This window comes from Lineus longissimus, chromosome 2, assembly GCF_910592395.1.
Source record: "Lineus longissimus chromosome 2, tnLinLong1.2, whole genome shotgun sequence".
Classification (NCBI taxonomy): Eukaryota; Metazoa; Nemertea; class Pilidiophora; order Heteronemertea; family Lineidae; genus Lineus; species Lineus longissimus.
The window spans coordinates 9,277,599-9,292,905 of NC_088309.1; positions in this window are offsets into that span (position 1 = coordinate 9,277,599).

A 15,307-nucleotide genomic window follows, 5' to 3' on the forward strand; every position below is an offset into this window, starting at 1 on the left:
AATTCTTCCTCAAAAGCGAAGAAAGGCGCCCGCTTCTTCCTATGAATGAAAGAAATCACGCCAATTCTTCCTCAAAAGCGAAGAAAGGCGCTCGCTTCTTCCTATGAATGAAAGAAATCATGCCAATTCTTCCTCAAAAGCAAAGAAAGGCGCTCGCTTCTTCCTATGAATGAAAGAAATCATGCCAATTCTTCCTCAAAAGCAAAGAAAGGCGCTCGCTTCTTCCTGTGAATGAAAGAAATCATGCCAATTCTTCCTCAAAAGCAAAGAAAGGCGCTCGCTTCTTCCTATGAATGAAAGAAATCATGCCAATTCTTCCTCAAAAGCAAAGAAAGGCACTCGCTTCTTCCTATGAATGAAAGAAATCATGCCAATTCTTCCTCAAAAGCAAAGAAAGGCGCTCGCTTCTTCCTATGAATGAAAGAAATCATGCCAATTCTTCCTCAAAAGCAAAGAAAGGCGCTCGCTTCTTCCTATGAATGAAAGAAATCATGCCAATTCTTCCTCAAAAGCAAAGAAAGGCGCTCGCTTCTTCCTATGAATGAAAGAAATCATGCCAATTCTTCCTCAAAAGCAAAGAGGCGCTCGCTTCTTCCTATGAATGAAAGAAATCATGCCAATTCTTCCTCAAAAGCAAAGAAAGGCGCTCGCTTCTTCCTATGAATGAAAGAAATCATGCCAATTCTTCCTCAAAAGCAAAGAAAGGCGCTCGCTTCTTCCTATGAATGAAAGAAATCATGCCAATTCTTCCTCAAAAGCAAAGAAAGGCGCTCGCTTCTTCCTATGAATGAAAGAAATCATGCCAATTCTTCCTCAAAAGCAAAGAAAGGCGCTCGCTTCTTAATCCTATGAATGAAAGAAATCATGCCAATTCTTCCTCAAAAGCAAAGAAAGGCGCTCGCTTCTTCCTATGAATGAAAGAAATCATGCCAATTCTTCCTCAAAAGGAAAGAAAGGCGCTCGCTTCTTAATCCTATGAATGAAAGAAATCATGCCAATTCTTCCTCAAAAGCAAAGAAAGGCGCTCGCTTCTTCCTATGAATGAAAGAAATCATGCCAATTCTTCCTCAAAAGCAAAGAAAGGCGCTCGCTTCTTCCTATGAATGAAAGAAATCATACCAATTCTTCCTCAAAAGCAAAGAAAGGCGCTCGCTTCTTCCTATGAATGAAAGAAATCATGCCAATTCTTCCTCAAAAGCAAAGAAAGGCGCTCGCTTCTTCCTATGAATGAAAGAAATCATACCAATTCTTCCTCAAAAGCAAAGAAAGGCGCTCGCTTCTTCCTATGAATGAAAGAAATCATGCCAATTCTTCCTCAAAAGCAAAGAAAGGCGCTCGCTTCTTCCTGTGAATGAAAGAAATCATGCCAATTCTTCCTCAAAAGCAAAGAAAGGCGCTCGCTTCTTCCTGTGAATGAAAGAAATCATGCCAATTCTTCCTCAAAAGCAAAGAAAGGCGCTCGCTTCTTCCCATGAATGAAAGAAATCATGCCAATTCTTCCTCAAAAGCAAAGAAAGGCGCTCGCTTCTTCCTATGAATGAAAGAAATCATGCCAATTCTTCCTCAAAAGCAAAGAAAGGCGCTCGCTTCTTCCTATGAATGAAAGAAATCATGCCAATTCTTCCTCAAAAGCAAAGAAAGGCGCTCGCTTCTTCCTATGAATGAAAGAAATCATGCCAATTCTTCCTCAAAAGCAAAGAGGCGCTCGCTTCTTCCTATGAATGAAAGAAATCATGCCAATTCTTCCTCAAAAGCAAAGAAAGGCGCTCGCTTCTTCCTATGAATGAAAGAAATCATGCCAATTCTTCCTCAAAAGCAAAGAAAGGCGCTCGCTTCTTAATCCTATGAATGAAAGAAATCATGCCAATTCTTCCTCAAAAGCAAAGAAAGGCACTCGCTTCTTCCTATGAATGAAAGAAATCATGCCAATTCTTCCTCAAAAGCAAAGAAAGGCGCTCGCTTCTTCCTATGAATGAAAGAAATCATGCCAATTCTTCCTCAAAAGCAAAGAAAGGCGCTCGCTTCTTCCTATGAATGAAAGAAATCATGCCAATTATTCCTCAAAAGCAAAGAGGCGCTCGCTTCTTCCTATGAATGAAAGAAATCATGCCAATTCTTCCTCAAAAGCAAAGAAAGGCGCTCGCTTCTTCCTATGAATGAAAGAAATCATGCCAATTCTTCCTCAAAAGCAAAGAAAGGCGCTCGCTTCTTCCTATGAATGAAAGAAATCATGCCAATTCTTCCTCAAAAGCAAAGAAAGGCGCTCGCTTCTTCCTATGAATGAAAGAAATCATGCCAATTCTTCCTCAAAAGCAAAGAAAGGCGCTCGCTTCTTCCTATGAATGAAAGAAATCATGCCAATTCTTCCTCAAAAGCGAAGAAAGGCGCCCGCTTCTTCCTATGAATGAAAGAAATCATGCCAATTCTTCCTCAAAAGCGAAGAAAGGCGCCCGCTTCTTCCTATGAATGAAAGAAATCATGCCAATTCTTCCTCAAAAGCGAAGAAAGGCGCCCGCTTCTTCCTATGAATGAAAGAAATCATGCCAATTCTTCCTCAAAAGCGAAGAAAGGCGCCCGCTTCTTCCTATGAATGAAAGAAATCATGCCAATTCTTCCTCAAAAGCAAAGAAAGGCGCTTGCTTCTTCCTATGAATGAAAGAAATCATGCCAATTCTTCCTCAAAAGCAAAGAAAGGCGCTCGCTTCTTCCTATGAATGAAAGAAATCATGCCAATTCTTCCTCAAAAGCAAAGAAAGGCGCTCGCTTCTTCCTATGAATGAAAGAAATCATGCCAATACTTCCTCAAAAGCAAAGAAAGGCGCTCGCTTCTTCCTATGAATGAAAGAAATCATGCCAATTCTTCCTCAAAAGCAAAGAAAGGCGCTCGCTTCTTCCTATTAATGAAAGAAATCATGCCAATTCTTCCTCAAAAGCAAAGAAAGGCGCTCGCTTCTTCCTATGAATGAAAGAAATCATGCCAATTCTTCCTCAAAAGCAAAGAAATGCACTCGCTTCTTCCTCAAAAGCGAAGAAAGGCGCTCGCTTCTTCCTATGAAAGAAAGAAATCATGCCAATTCATCCTCAAAAGCGAAGAAAGGCGCCCGCTTCTTCCTATGAAAGAAAGAAATCATGCCAATTCTTCCTCAAAAGCAAAGAAAGGCGCTCGCTTCTTCCTTTAAATGGAAGAAATCATGCCAATTCTTCCTCAAAGGCAAAGAAAGGCGCTCGCTTCTTCCTATGAATGAAAGAAATCATGCCAATTCTTCCTCAAAGGCAAAGAAAGGCGCTCGCTTCTTCCTATGAATGAAAGAAATCATGCCAATTCTTCCTCAAAGGCAAAGAAAGGTGCTCGCTTCTTCCTATGAATGAAAGAAATCATGCCAATTCTTCCTCAAAAGCAAAGAAAGGCGCTCGCTTCTTCCTATGAATGAAAGAAATCATGCCAATTCTTCCTCAAAAGCAAAGAAAGGCGCTCGCTTCTTCCTATGAATGAAAGAAATCATGCCAATTCTTCCTCAAAAGCATAGAAAGGCGCTCGCTTCTTCCTATGAATGAAAGAAATCATGCCAATTCTTCCTCAAAAGCAAAGAAAGGCGCTCGCTTCTTCCTATGAATGAAAGAAATATGCCAATTCTTCCTCAAAAGCAAAGAAAGGCGCTCGCTTCTTCTTATGAATGAAAGAAATCATGCCAATTCTTCCTCAAAAGCAAAGAAAGGCGCTCGCTTCTTCCTATGAATGAAAGAAATCATGCCAATTCTTCCTCAAAAGCAAAGAAAGGCGCTCGCTTCTTCCTTTGAATGAAAGAAATCATGCCAATTCTTCCTCAAAAGCAAAGAAAGGCGCTCGCTTCTTCCTATGAATGAAGGAAATCATGCCAATTCTTCCTCAAAAGCAAAGAAAGGCGCTCGCTTCTTAATCCTATGAATGAAAGAAATCATGCCAATTCTTCCTCAAAAGCAAAGAAAGGCGCTCGCTTCTTCCTATGAATGAAAGAAATCATGCCAATTCTTCCTCAAAAGCAAAGAAAGGCGCTCGCTTCTTCCTTTGAATGAAAGAAATCATGCCAATTCTTCCTCAAAGGCAAAGAAAGGCGCTCGCTTCTTCCTATGAATGAAAGAAATCATGCCAATTCTTCCTCAAAGGCAAAGAAAGGCGCTCGCTTCTTCCTTTGAATGAAAGAAATCATGCCAATTCTTCCTCAAAAGCAAAGAAAGGCGCTCGCTTCTTCCTATGAATGAAAGAAATCATGCCAATTCTTCCTCAAAAGCAAAGAAAGGCGCTCGCTTCTTCCTATGAATGAAAGAAATCATGCCAATTCTTCCTCAAAATCGAAGAAAGGCGCCCGCTTCTTCCTATGAAAGAAAGAAATCATGCCAATTCTTCCTCAAAAGCGAAGAAAGGCGCCCGCTTCTTCCTATGAAAGAAAGAAATCATGCCAATTCTTCCTCAAAAGCGAAGAAAGGCGCCCGCTTCTTCCTATGAAAGAAAGAAATCATGCCAATTCTTCCTCAAAAGCAAAGAAAGGCGCCCGCTTCTTCCTATGAATGAAAGAAAACATACCAATTCTTCCTCAAAAGCGAAGAAAGGCGCCCGCTTCTTCCTATGAATGAAAGAAATAATGCCAATTCTTCTTCCTCAAAAGCGAAGAAAGGCGCCCGCTTCTTCCTATGAATGAAAGAAATCATGCCAATTCTTCTTCCTCAAAAGCGAAGAAAGGCGCCCGCTTCTTCCTATGAATGAAAGAAATCATGCCAATTCTTCCTCAAAAGCGAAGAAAGGCGCCCGCTTCTTCCTATGAATGAAAGAAATCATGCCAATTCTTCTTCCTCAAAAGCGAAGAAAGGCGCCCGCTTCTTCCTATGAATGAAAGAAATCATGCCAATTCTTCCTCAAAAGCGAAGAAAGGCGCCCGCTTCTACCTATGAATGAAAGAAATCATGCCAATTCTTCCTCAAAAGCGAAGAAAGGCGCCCGCTTCTTCCTATGAATGAAAGAAATCATGCCAATTCTTCCTCAAAAGCGAAGAAAGGCGCCCGCTTCTTCCTATGAATGAAAGAAATCATGCCAATTCTTCCTCAAAAGCGAAGAAAGGCGCCCGCTTCTTCCTATGAATGAAAGAAATCATGCCAATTCTTCGTCAAAAGCAAAGAAAGGCGCTCGCTTCTTCCTATTAATGAAAGAAATCATGCCAATTCTTCCTCAAAAGCAAAGAAAGGCGCTCGCTTCTTCCTATGAATGAAAGAAATCATGCCAATTCTTCCTCAAAAGCAAAGAAGGGCACTCGCTTCTTCCTCAAAAGCGAAGAAAGGCGCTCGCTTCTTCCTATGAAAGAAAGAAATCATGCCAATTCTTCTTCCTCAAAAGCGAAGAAAAGCGCCCGCTTCTACCTATGAATGAAAGAAATCATGCCAATTCTTCTGCCTCAAAAGCGAAGAAAGGCGCCCGCTTCTTCCTATGAATGAAAGAAATCATGCCAATTCTTCCTCAAAAGCGAAGAAAGGCGCCCGCTTCTACCTATGAATGAAAGAAATCATGCCAATTCTTCCTCAAAAGCGAAGAAAGGCGCCCGCTTCTTCCTATGAATGAAAGAAATCATGCCAATTCTTCCTCAAAAGCGAAGAAAGGCGCCCGCTTCTTCCTATGAATGAAAGAAATCATGCCAATTCTTCCTCAAAAGCGAAGAAAGGCGCCCGCTTCTTCCTATGAATGAAAGAAATCATGCCAATTCTTCCTCAAAAGCAAAGAAAGGCGCCCGCTTCTTCCTATGAATGAAAAAAAAAATCATGCCAATTCTTCCTCAAAAGCGAAGAAAGGCGCCCGCTTCTTCCTATGAATGAAAGAAATCATGCCAATTCTTCCTCAAAAGCGAAGAAAGGCGCCCGCTTCTTCCTATGAATGAAAGAAATCATGCCAATTCTTCCTCAAAAGCGAAGAAAGGCGCCCGCTTCTTCCTATGAATGAAAGAAATCATGCCAATTCTTCCTCAAAAGCAAAGAAAGGCGCCCGCTTCTTCCTATGAATGAAAAAAAAAATCATGCCAATTCTTCCTCAAAAGCAAAGAAAGGCGCCCGCTTCTTCCTATGAATGAAAGAAATCATGCCAATTCTTCCTCAAAAGCAAAGAAAGGCGCCCGCTTCTTCCTATGAATGAAAGAAATCATGCCAATTCTTCCTCAAAAGCAAAGAAAGGCGCCCGCTTCTTCCTATGAATGAAAGAAATCATGCCAATTCTTCCTCAAAAGCAAAGAAAGGCGCTCTCTTCTTCCTATGAATGAAAGAAATCATGCCAATTCTTCCTCAAAAGCAAAGAAAGGCGCTCGCTTCTTCCTATGAATGAAAGAAATCATGCCAATTCTTCCTCAAAAGCAAAGAAAGGTGCTCGCTTCTTCCTATGAATGAAAGAAATCATGCCAATTCTTCCTCAAAAGCAAAGAAAGGCGCTCGCTTCTTCCTATGAATGGAAGAAATCATGCCAATTCTTCCTCAAAAGCAAAGAAAGGCGCTCGCTTCTTCCTATGAATGGAAAAAATCATGCCAATTCTTCCTCAAAAGCAAAGAAAGGCGCTCGCTTCTTCCTATGAATGGAAGAAATCATGCCAATTCTTCCTCAAAAGCAAAGAAAGGCGCTCGCTTCTTCCTTTGAATGGAAGAAATCATGCCAATTCTTCCTCAAAAGCGAAGAAAGGCGCCCGCTTCTTCCTATGAATGAAAGAAATCACGCCAATTCTTCCTCAAAAGCGAAGAAAGGCGCCCGCTTCTTCCTATGAATGAAAGAAATCATGCCAATTCTTCCTCAAAAGCGAAGAAAGGCACTCGCCTCTTCCTATGAATGAAAGAAATCATGCCAATTCTTCCTCGAAAGCAAAGAAAGGCACTCGCCTCTTCCTATGAATGAAAGAAATCATGCCAATTCTTCCTCAATAGCAAAGAAAGGCACTCGCCTCTTCCTATGAATGAAAGAAATCATGCCAATTCTTCCTCAAAAGCAAAGAAAGGCACTCGCCTCTTCCTATGAATGAAAGAAATCATGCCAATTCTTCCTCAAAAGCAAAGAAAGGCACTCGCTTCTTCCTAACAAAATGAAATGGCCAGGGCCATTGTGCTCACCTCATGTGGAGGAAAGATGGATAAAGAGCATGGTATTGTGTCATGTAGTGTTAGGTTTGATGTAGGTCCAAGCAATTACAATTTCCCCAAAATGGCCAATTTACAGTACATTCGACCTCTGTGACCTTGAAAAGTAGGTCAAATCAAAGAAGACCCGGGTGACACATTGAATGGTTGTTAGAATTAGATGTACCTATGATATAAAATTGGTGCCAATCGGGCAAGTCATTACTGGGAATAATGGCATTTTGAAGAATTTAGGATTTGGCCCCCTCCCTGGAGGCCAAACGGCAAATCAGATCGCACCAAACTTCGGTACCTGAGATCACCTGACCAAGGGGTACATGTGTACTTAATTTGTGATCAATAGTCATTGCAGTTAAGAAACGTGCCATAGTTACGGCCTGACAGCGAATTTACGCCATTTGACCTTTGTGACCTTGACAAGAAGGTCAAATTAAAAACATGTGTGACATATACTGTATGGTGGTTAGATGTACCCATGATATCAAATTGGTGGCAATCGGGCAAGAAGTTAAGGAATAATCACATTTTTAAGGTTTTTGGATTTTGCCCCCTGGTGGTCAAGTGGTGAATCATATTGGACCAAACTTCGGTCCCTGAGATCACCTGACTAAGGGGTAAATGTGTACCAAATTTGGTATCAATAGTCATTGCAGTTTAGAAACGTGCCATCGTTACATCCTAACGGCCAATTTACACCATTTGACCTCTGTGACCTTGAAAAGGAGGTCAAATCAAAAACCCGGAGGATATATGATGCACCTTTGCTAGAAGTACCTACCATATTTTTTTCAAAATTTCCCGACTACTATTAAGGGAGATATTGCATATTTTCACTTTTAACGTTTGGCCCCCTGGTGGCCAAACCATGAAACAAATCGGATTGAAACTTAGTCTCCAAGGTGTCATTACATAAGGGTACATGTGTACAAAGTTTCAACTCAATAGCTCTAACAGTTACGAAACGTGCCCTGCTAACGGACGACGGACGACGACGGACGACGACGACGACGACGACGACGACGGACGACGGACGCCACGGTATGGGATAAGCTCACCTCTGCTAAGAGGTGAGCTAAAAACAACATACTAAATGATCAAATTCATAATAAACAGTAATATTTATATATTTTGATGGTAGTTTACTGATAAAAGGACAATTGAAGAACGTTATCCATCAACTGGTTCTTGTTGTCATTATTTGAGTTACTTGGAAAGGGGATGTTTGCTGCCCAAAATGACGCCGCGATATGCATTATGGCCAGAGACCTCTATTAAAACCTGTGTACATTACGTGTACATTGTTGTGCATAAGTTTTGGTAAAAAAAGTACACATTGGACCAATCAATCTGCACAAAATTTTATATGTGTCAAGAAGAACCCTTTGCCAATAGCGTAATAAAGTTTAAAATCATTCCAATACCGATTGCCTGAGAAAAAGAGATTTCCGTACACCATATCCATCAAAACGTCACTGGCGCATTGATATGGCCCTGTCAAAGTACAAGTTCTAAACTGACCAGTGAGACCACATTTTTCATCGAGGTCATGTTGCCCATTTGGCTGTTAACTTGAGCACTCTCGGTCAGGTGGTCTCACTCGAGGATAAAAGTTCATGACTTGGCCACCAGGGTGCGGGTTCGGAGACATGAAATATGATTTTTTTTTCCCTCCTGGTTGGACAGTTATGAAGTTTATTTCATGAGAAGATATAATATCAACCAGGACTATGTGATGCTCACCCCGCAGATTGCAACATCGTCTTTTGTGTCCCTTGTTCTTGTGTCCCTTGTCCTTGTGTCCCTTGTCCTTGTGTCCCTTGTCCTTGTGTCCCTTGTCCTTGTGTCCCTTGTCCTTGTGTCCCTTGTCCTTGTGTCCCTTGTCCTTGTGTCCAGGCCCTGGACCTTGTGGCCCTTGTACAATGTTGGCTCGGGCTGCCTAAAAATAATCAAATTTTTGGTTAAGGGGTTTATCTTTTTTCTGAGCATTTCTACAGCATGCTACTTTCACACTGGATCCAATTAAAAACTGTTTTCCAGAGAGCACTCTCCGGAATACGAATTGGCTACACCACATTTGGTCTAATCAGCATGCAATTTGATTTGAAAAGTGCAACTCTTACTGCGTATTGTAGTAACGTACCTTTCGCGTATGAATGTATTGTCCCTGCCCTTTGTGGTAATTAGAAGATAATCAAGACAGGAACAAGCTAGTGACCTGCAAGCCCCCTGCCAATGAATAGACTGTTTTAATACGTATTAATCCCAACACTACACGTTTCAATGAGAATCAGTTAATGCGAATTCAATAAAGCACATTCAATTGTATTCTGGAACCAAATTGGTTGAAGCGGTTTTAAATCTGTATGAACAGAATTGAGTGTGGCACCCCAATATGTCTAAAAATTGAAATCGCACGTCAGATTGATACTTTTTAACATCATTTTAACATCTTTGTCATGTTTCTTTTAATCCAGACGTAACTGACGACTAAGTGATGCTTACCCTGTATGGCTCCAACATTGGCAGCAATATATTCTTCAGGTCCATCCAGTGTCTTCTCGGCTCTCGAGCTGGAGGCCGGCTCTACTTCTTCATCGCCGTCTTGTCGATTTCAGCGGGTATATATGTTAGCTTTGTGAGGCACAAGGAGGTTGAGAACACTGTTGTTATTCAAAGAGCCCAATGTCTTCGTCGTTTGCACTAAACTGGTTTAGCACAAGTCCCACACGGACACGCCTGACATTTCGTCCGCCGAAATTCCGCAGGTTAACAACAGGCCTCTAACCCCAGTCATTCCATCCCCCTCAAGATCAGGTAGGGGATCGCTGGCCAGCTATTGCTTACTATTGTTAACAGTCGTAAGACTTATCCCGCCAACACTCTAAAACAAGGGGACTAATTGAATGACTAGCGACACGCAACCGTTAATTGCCCCCATCAATCAACCACAATGACTCAAGGGGAACACGTACTTTGAACCTAAGTCCATGTCATCACCGTCGAAACTTAGATGAGGACCGCAGAACAAAGTGGCAAGCATGCCTGGGACCCAGCCACCGTGCTTTGGACGTGAGTTAGACTCAGTCGCCGGACACGATAACTGAATATACCAAGCGTATAGCTTGAATCGAACCCGATCTATCATCGTCATTGGTCACCTGGCCTGGCCTGGACAACTGAAAGCTAAATAGGTTAAATAGATGATAAGCAGGAACCAAAAGAATTACAACTATTATAGCTAGATAACTACGATAGCTAGATAACTACGATAACTACTCTAACAACTAGAATAACAACAAGATCTACAAAATGAGCAAGACAGTGATCAGACACACTTCCAACTCTCACAACGGTCACCATACTCCACAGTCCCCCCCCCCCCCCACATGACCTCCCGCACCCTTTTCCTATCCCGTCTCAAACACACACACACACACACACGCACACATCATACTGTGGTTACGACTTTTGAACATCCACTGGCATGTATTGCTGATGGAGGCGTCACTGTCAATCTATATAACATGTTCAAAACTTCATGTAAATTGTAGCAGTGGCTTTATTTGTGCATTTTATAAAAATATAGTTTTGAATCCTTGTTCTCTCAGAAAAGTGCACATGAAAAAGTCCTTGTAATTGGGATAAAAGTTGTATGTGATTTGCGATATTTTTTTAATTTCAGCATTAGTTCATATACTTCATTGACAAGGCTTGGTCTATGACAAGTGTTTGACTTGCTTATTGGTTTGTTATATCTTTCACGGGTCATACTTACAATATTCAACTGTCAGTGTATGGATGGCTTCTATCAGTTTTCAACACGTGATATTGCTTTGAAACCAAAGCACTGAATGCAGGCAAATCTGCCATTAGCATTGTCAGTTAATGCTTTAGCTTGCTGGCAGATTGCTGTAACTTAGAGTGACACATTTGGGGATTGACTTTTCACTTGAGGCCTTCAATAGCTTTGTTTTACTATATTTCACTGTTTGAATATTTTATTCTAATAACGGTTAAAGAAAATTGACAGTGGCAACCCAATCAACAATTTGGGCAAGTTGTTACTTGCTGTATACCCTTCATCTGATCGTCTTGCGGTTCATCCAAAATTCTTCGGTTGCAATTGCGGACAAGGTTTGTGGCATCTGTAATGATAAATTGGAACAAATGCATAATGCGGCACGATTACAGCAATTCTAGTGTTTTCAGTCATGAAATTACTGCCTAAATATGATGTTGAAATACATCATTTTTAGTCATGAATTACATTTCCTTCATGAAATTGTTGGACTTTATTCCTTTTATTTCATACAAGTTTGCCATTCTTACGACTAGTTATAACAAGGATTTATGCAATTTTGGGAATTAGGGATTTGAGATTGGTGTTGGGGAAGGGTTAGGGTTTGGGTTAGTGCTAGGAGGAAGGGTTAGGGTCTGGGTTAGGTTTAGTGAATATGACTGTCGTAAGAATAGCCAGTAGATTGTATGTAAAATCCAATGGAACCATCATAACAACAGCTGCGGTCTTGTACTTATTTAAACAATGTGAGCTAGTGTATTTCTCAAAACTCGTGATCAACCCTTAACTAGCAACCAATGAGATGGCATCACGGCTTCAATTTGAATATGGCCTCCTGATTTAGTGACCCGATTGTACTCTCCAGTTGTTTTGCGCAAAAGCATGAATTGGAAAGTAAAAATCTAATACTATATTATACATACCGACATGTAACCCTTCACCTTGAAAACCATACCAGCGAGAATCTTTCGTTGCAATTGCGGACAAGGTATGCGTCATCTGTAATGATAAATTGGCACAAATTCATAGTTTCAAATTCCTTAAGTTGAGAGCATTTTTTCATTTTTGGCTCAAGTGACCTCATTTTAGTGGAATAGCTGTCCTAAGGGGCACAAATTTACTAAAATTTTGTGAACTTCATTTATTTTTCATTTCAAGCATTTTTACATATTTCTTGGGTTCTATTATGATCGAGGTTGTTCACTTGACCAACCTCTCAAGGTCACAGGCCGACAGGGTTCAAATCTTATTATTTCACCAATTGGTCGTATGTTTTGTCATTGTTCAATTGAGATGGTTCTTATTTGGTTGAAGCATGAATCTAAGTCCCTCTATGTGTACGCCAAATTTCGGCAAGATCAAAATTGAATTATGGTAGTAATTACTTAAATTTCATATTTTGTATATACGGAAGGGTGTTTGTTCAATTCCACTTCAGATACCGACAGCAAATTGATGCTGGGCAGTTCATGTTTTGGTGGTATGATGGGTCATAGGCCTAGTGCCATTGTGCTTTTTGGCAACCCTTAAGTAGATTCTTTCTCTGTATTGAAAAATACCAAGGGGAAAATACAAAGACAAGTTGCCCTCTTCAAAAATCCATTGGGCCTACAAAAATAAAACATGAATAACGTCAAGATTCCTTTTGACAGAAGGTGATACCCACCTTGTAGAAGATTTGTGCTAAACACAAGTTATTTTGCCATTTCAGTCTTGAAATAAGTCAAAATTCGAGCAAAAACCATGTGCACCTTGCTGCAATGAATACCTGCACTACAGGCGAAGCGTAGCAAGCATTGGAAGGCATAAAATGTGACAGGTAGTGGTTTTATGTAACACTCCCACACATTCTTTTGAGGTTGGCTATGTCTTTTGTCGCTCCAAACAATCAAACAAAGGTGTCAGATGGCCAAGGCTAATCCAAGTTGGTAATGTGATTGGCCATAAGGAATAAATATTTGGGTGGGACTGATTTGGAAATAGTAAAGGGCTAGGTGTTGTTAGTTGTATAATGTTGAATATTTTTTCATATAAACTTTAGTTTTGCTTAAACAGTTTCTTGCAATAAAAACCAAAAGGAAAAATGGTGCAAACCTGAATGATACTAGACATTCATTCACACTTTTCATTGAAAAATTCATTTTTTAAAAAGAATTCAGTGAAAAATTAGCAGTACTACTCAGTACTCGATGAACACCCTTGTTGTGTTGTAAGTCATGATGTGGTTGGTTTGATTTGTTTGTTTAAATACAAAAAGATACAGCTTTTATTCCATTAAAGATTCTCTTGGGGATTAATATCTTGGATCAAAAGATTTCATGAACAATTTAGAATAGCAAATCCAAACAAAAATAGAATACATGTTCGCAGACTTTTCACTTGATTTTCTTGATTGGGGGTAAAATTATGACCATGAGAAATTTATGAACATTCGGGGGGGGGGGGGCAATGCAAAATGATATCCGGTCAGGGATAAAATCAATGGTCTCTTAAAAACGAGACAGAAATGAGTGACAACATGTGATTTATTCCAGTCAAATCTCAAGTTAATGTGATCATATCAGGGATGAATTAATATTGGAGATAAACCAGAGTTCACATTGAATATTTTAACTCCAGCATGAATCCATCATTGCTCTGATTACTGAAATAATTTGCGATCACATTGAATGGTTTATTTCCAGCTTGAATCCATAGATCCATCCCTCAGATGACCACATAACTTGAGTTCCCATTGAATGATTTATCACCAGTATGAATCCACATCCCTCAGATGACCACATTAACTTGAGCTCCCATTGAATGGTTCATCATCAGTATGAATCCACATCCCTCAGACGACCACATTAACTTTAGTTCCCATTGAATGGTTCATCACCAGTATGAATCCACATCCCTCAGATGACCACATTAATTTGAGTTCCCATTGAATGGTTCATAATCAGTATGAATCCATATCCCTCAGACGACCACATTAACTTTAGTTCCCATTGAATATGGTTCATCACCAGTATGAATCCACATCCCTTAGACAACCACATTAACTTTAGTTCCCATTGAATGGTTCATCACCAGTATGAATCCACATCCCTCAGACAACCACATTAACTTTAGTTCCCATTGAATGGTTCATCACCAGTATGAATCCACATCCCTCAGACAACCACATTAACTTTAGTTCCCATTGAATGGTTCATCACCAGTATGAATCCACATCCCTCAGACAACCACATTAACTTGAGTTCCCATTGAATGACTTATCACCAGTATGAATCCACATCCCTTAGACAACCACATTAACTTTAGTTCCCATTGAATGGTTCATCACCAGTATGAATCCACATCCCTCAGACAACCACATTAACTTTAGTTCCCATTGAATGGTTCATCACCAGTATGAATCCACATCCCTCAGACAACCACATTAACTTTGGTTCCCATTGAATGGTTCATCACCAGTATGAATCCATATCCCTCAGATGACCACATTAATTTGAGTTCCCATTGAATGGTTCATAATCAGTATGAATCTACATCCCTCAGACGACCACATTAACTTTAGTTCCCATTGAATGGGTCATCACCAGTAAGAATCCACATCCCTCAGACAACCACATTAACTTGAGTGCCCTTTGAATGACTTATCACCAGTATGAATCCACATCCCTCAGACGACCACATTAACTTTAGTTCCATTGAATGGTTCATCATCAGTATGAATCCACATCCCTCAGACAACCACATTAACTTTAGTTCCAATTGAATGGTTCATCACCAGTATGAATCCACATCCCTCAGACAACCACATTAACTTTAGTTCCAATTGAATGGTTCATCACCAGTATGAATCCACATCCCTCAGACAACCACATTAACTTTAGTTCCCATTGAATGGTTCATCACCAGTATGAATCCACATCCCTCAGACAACCACATTAACTTTAGTTCCCATTGAATGGTTCATCACCAGTATGAATCCACATCCCTCAGATGACCACATTAACTTGAGTTACCATTGAATGGTTCATAATCAGTATGAATCCACATCCCTCAGATGACCACATTAACTTGAGTTCCCATTGAATGGTTCATCGTCAGTATGAATCAACATCCCTCAGATGACCACATTAACTTTAGTTCCCATTGAATGGTTCATAACCAGTATGAATCCACATCCCTCAGACGACCACATTAACTTTAGTTCCCATTGAATGGTTCATCACCAGTATGAATCCACATCCCTCAGACAACCACATTAACTTTAGTTCCCATTGAATGGTTCATCACCAGTATGAATCCACATCCCTCAGATGACCACATTAACTTTAGTTCCCATTGAATGGTTCATCACCAGTATGAATCCACATCCCTCAG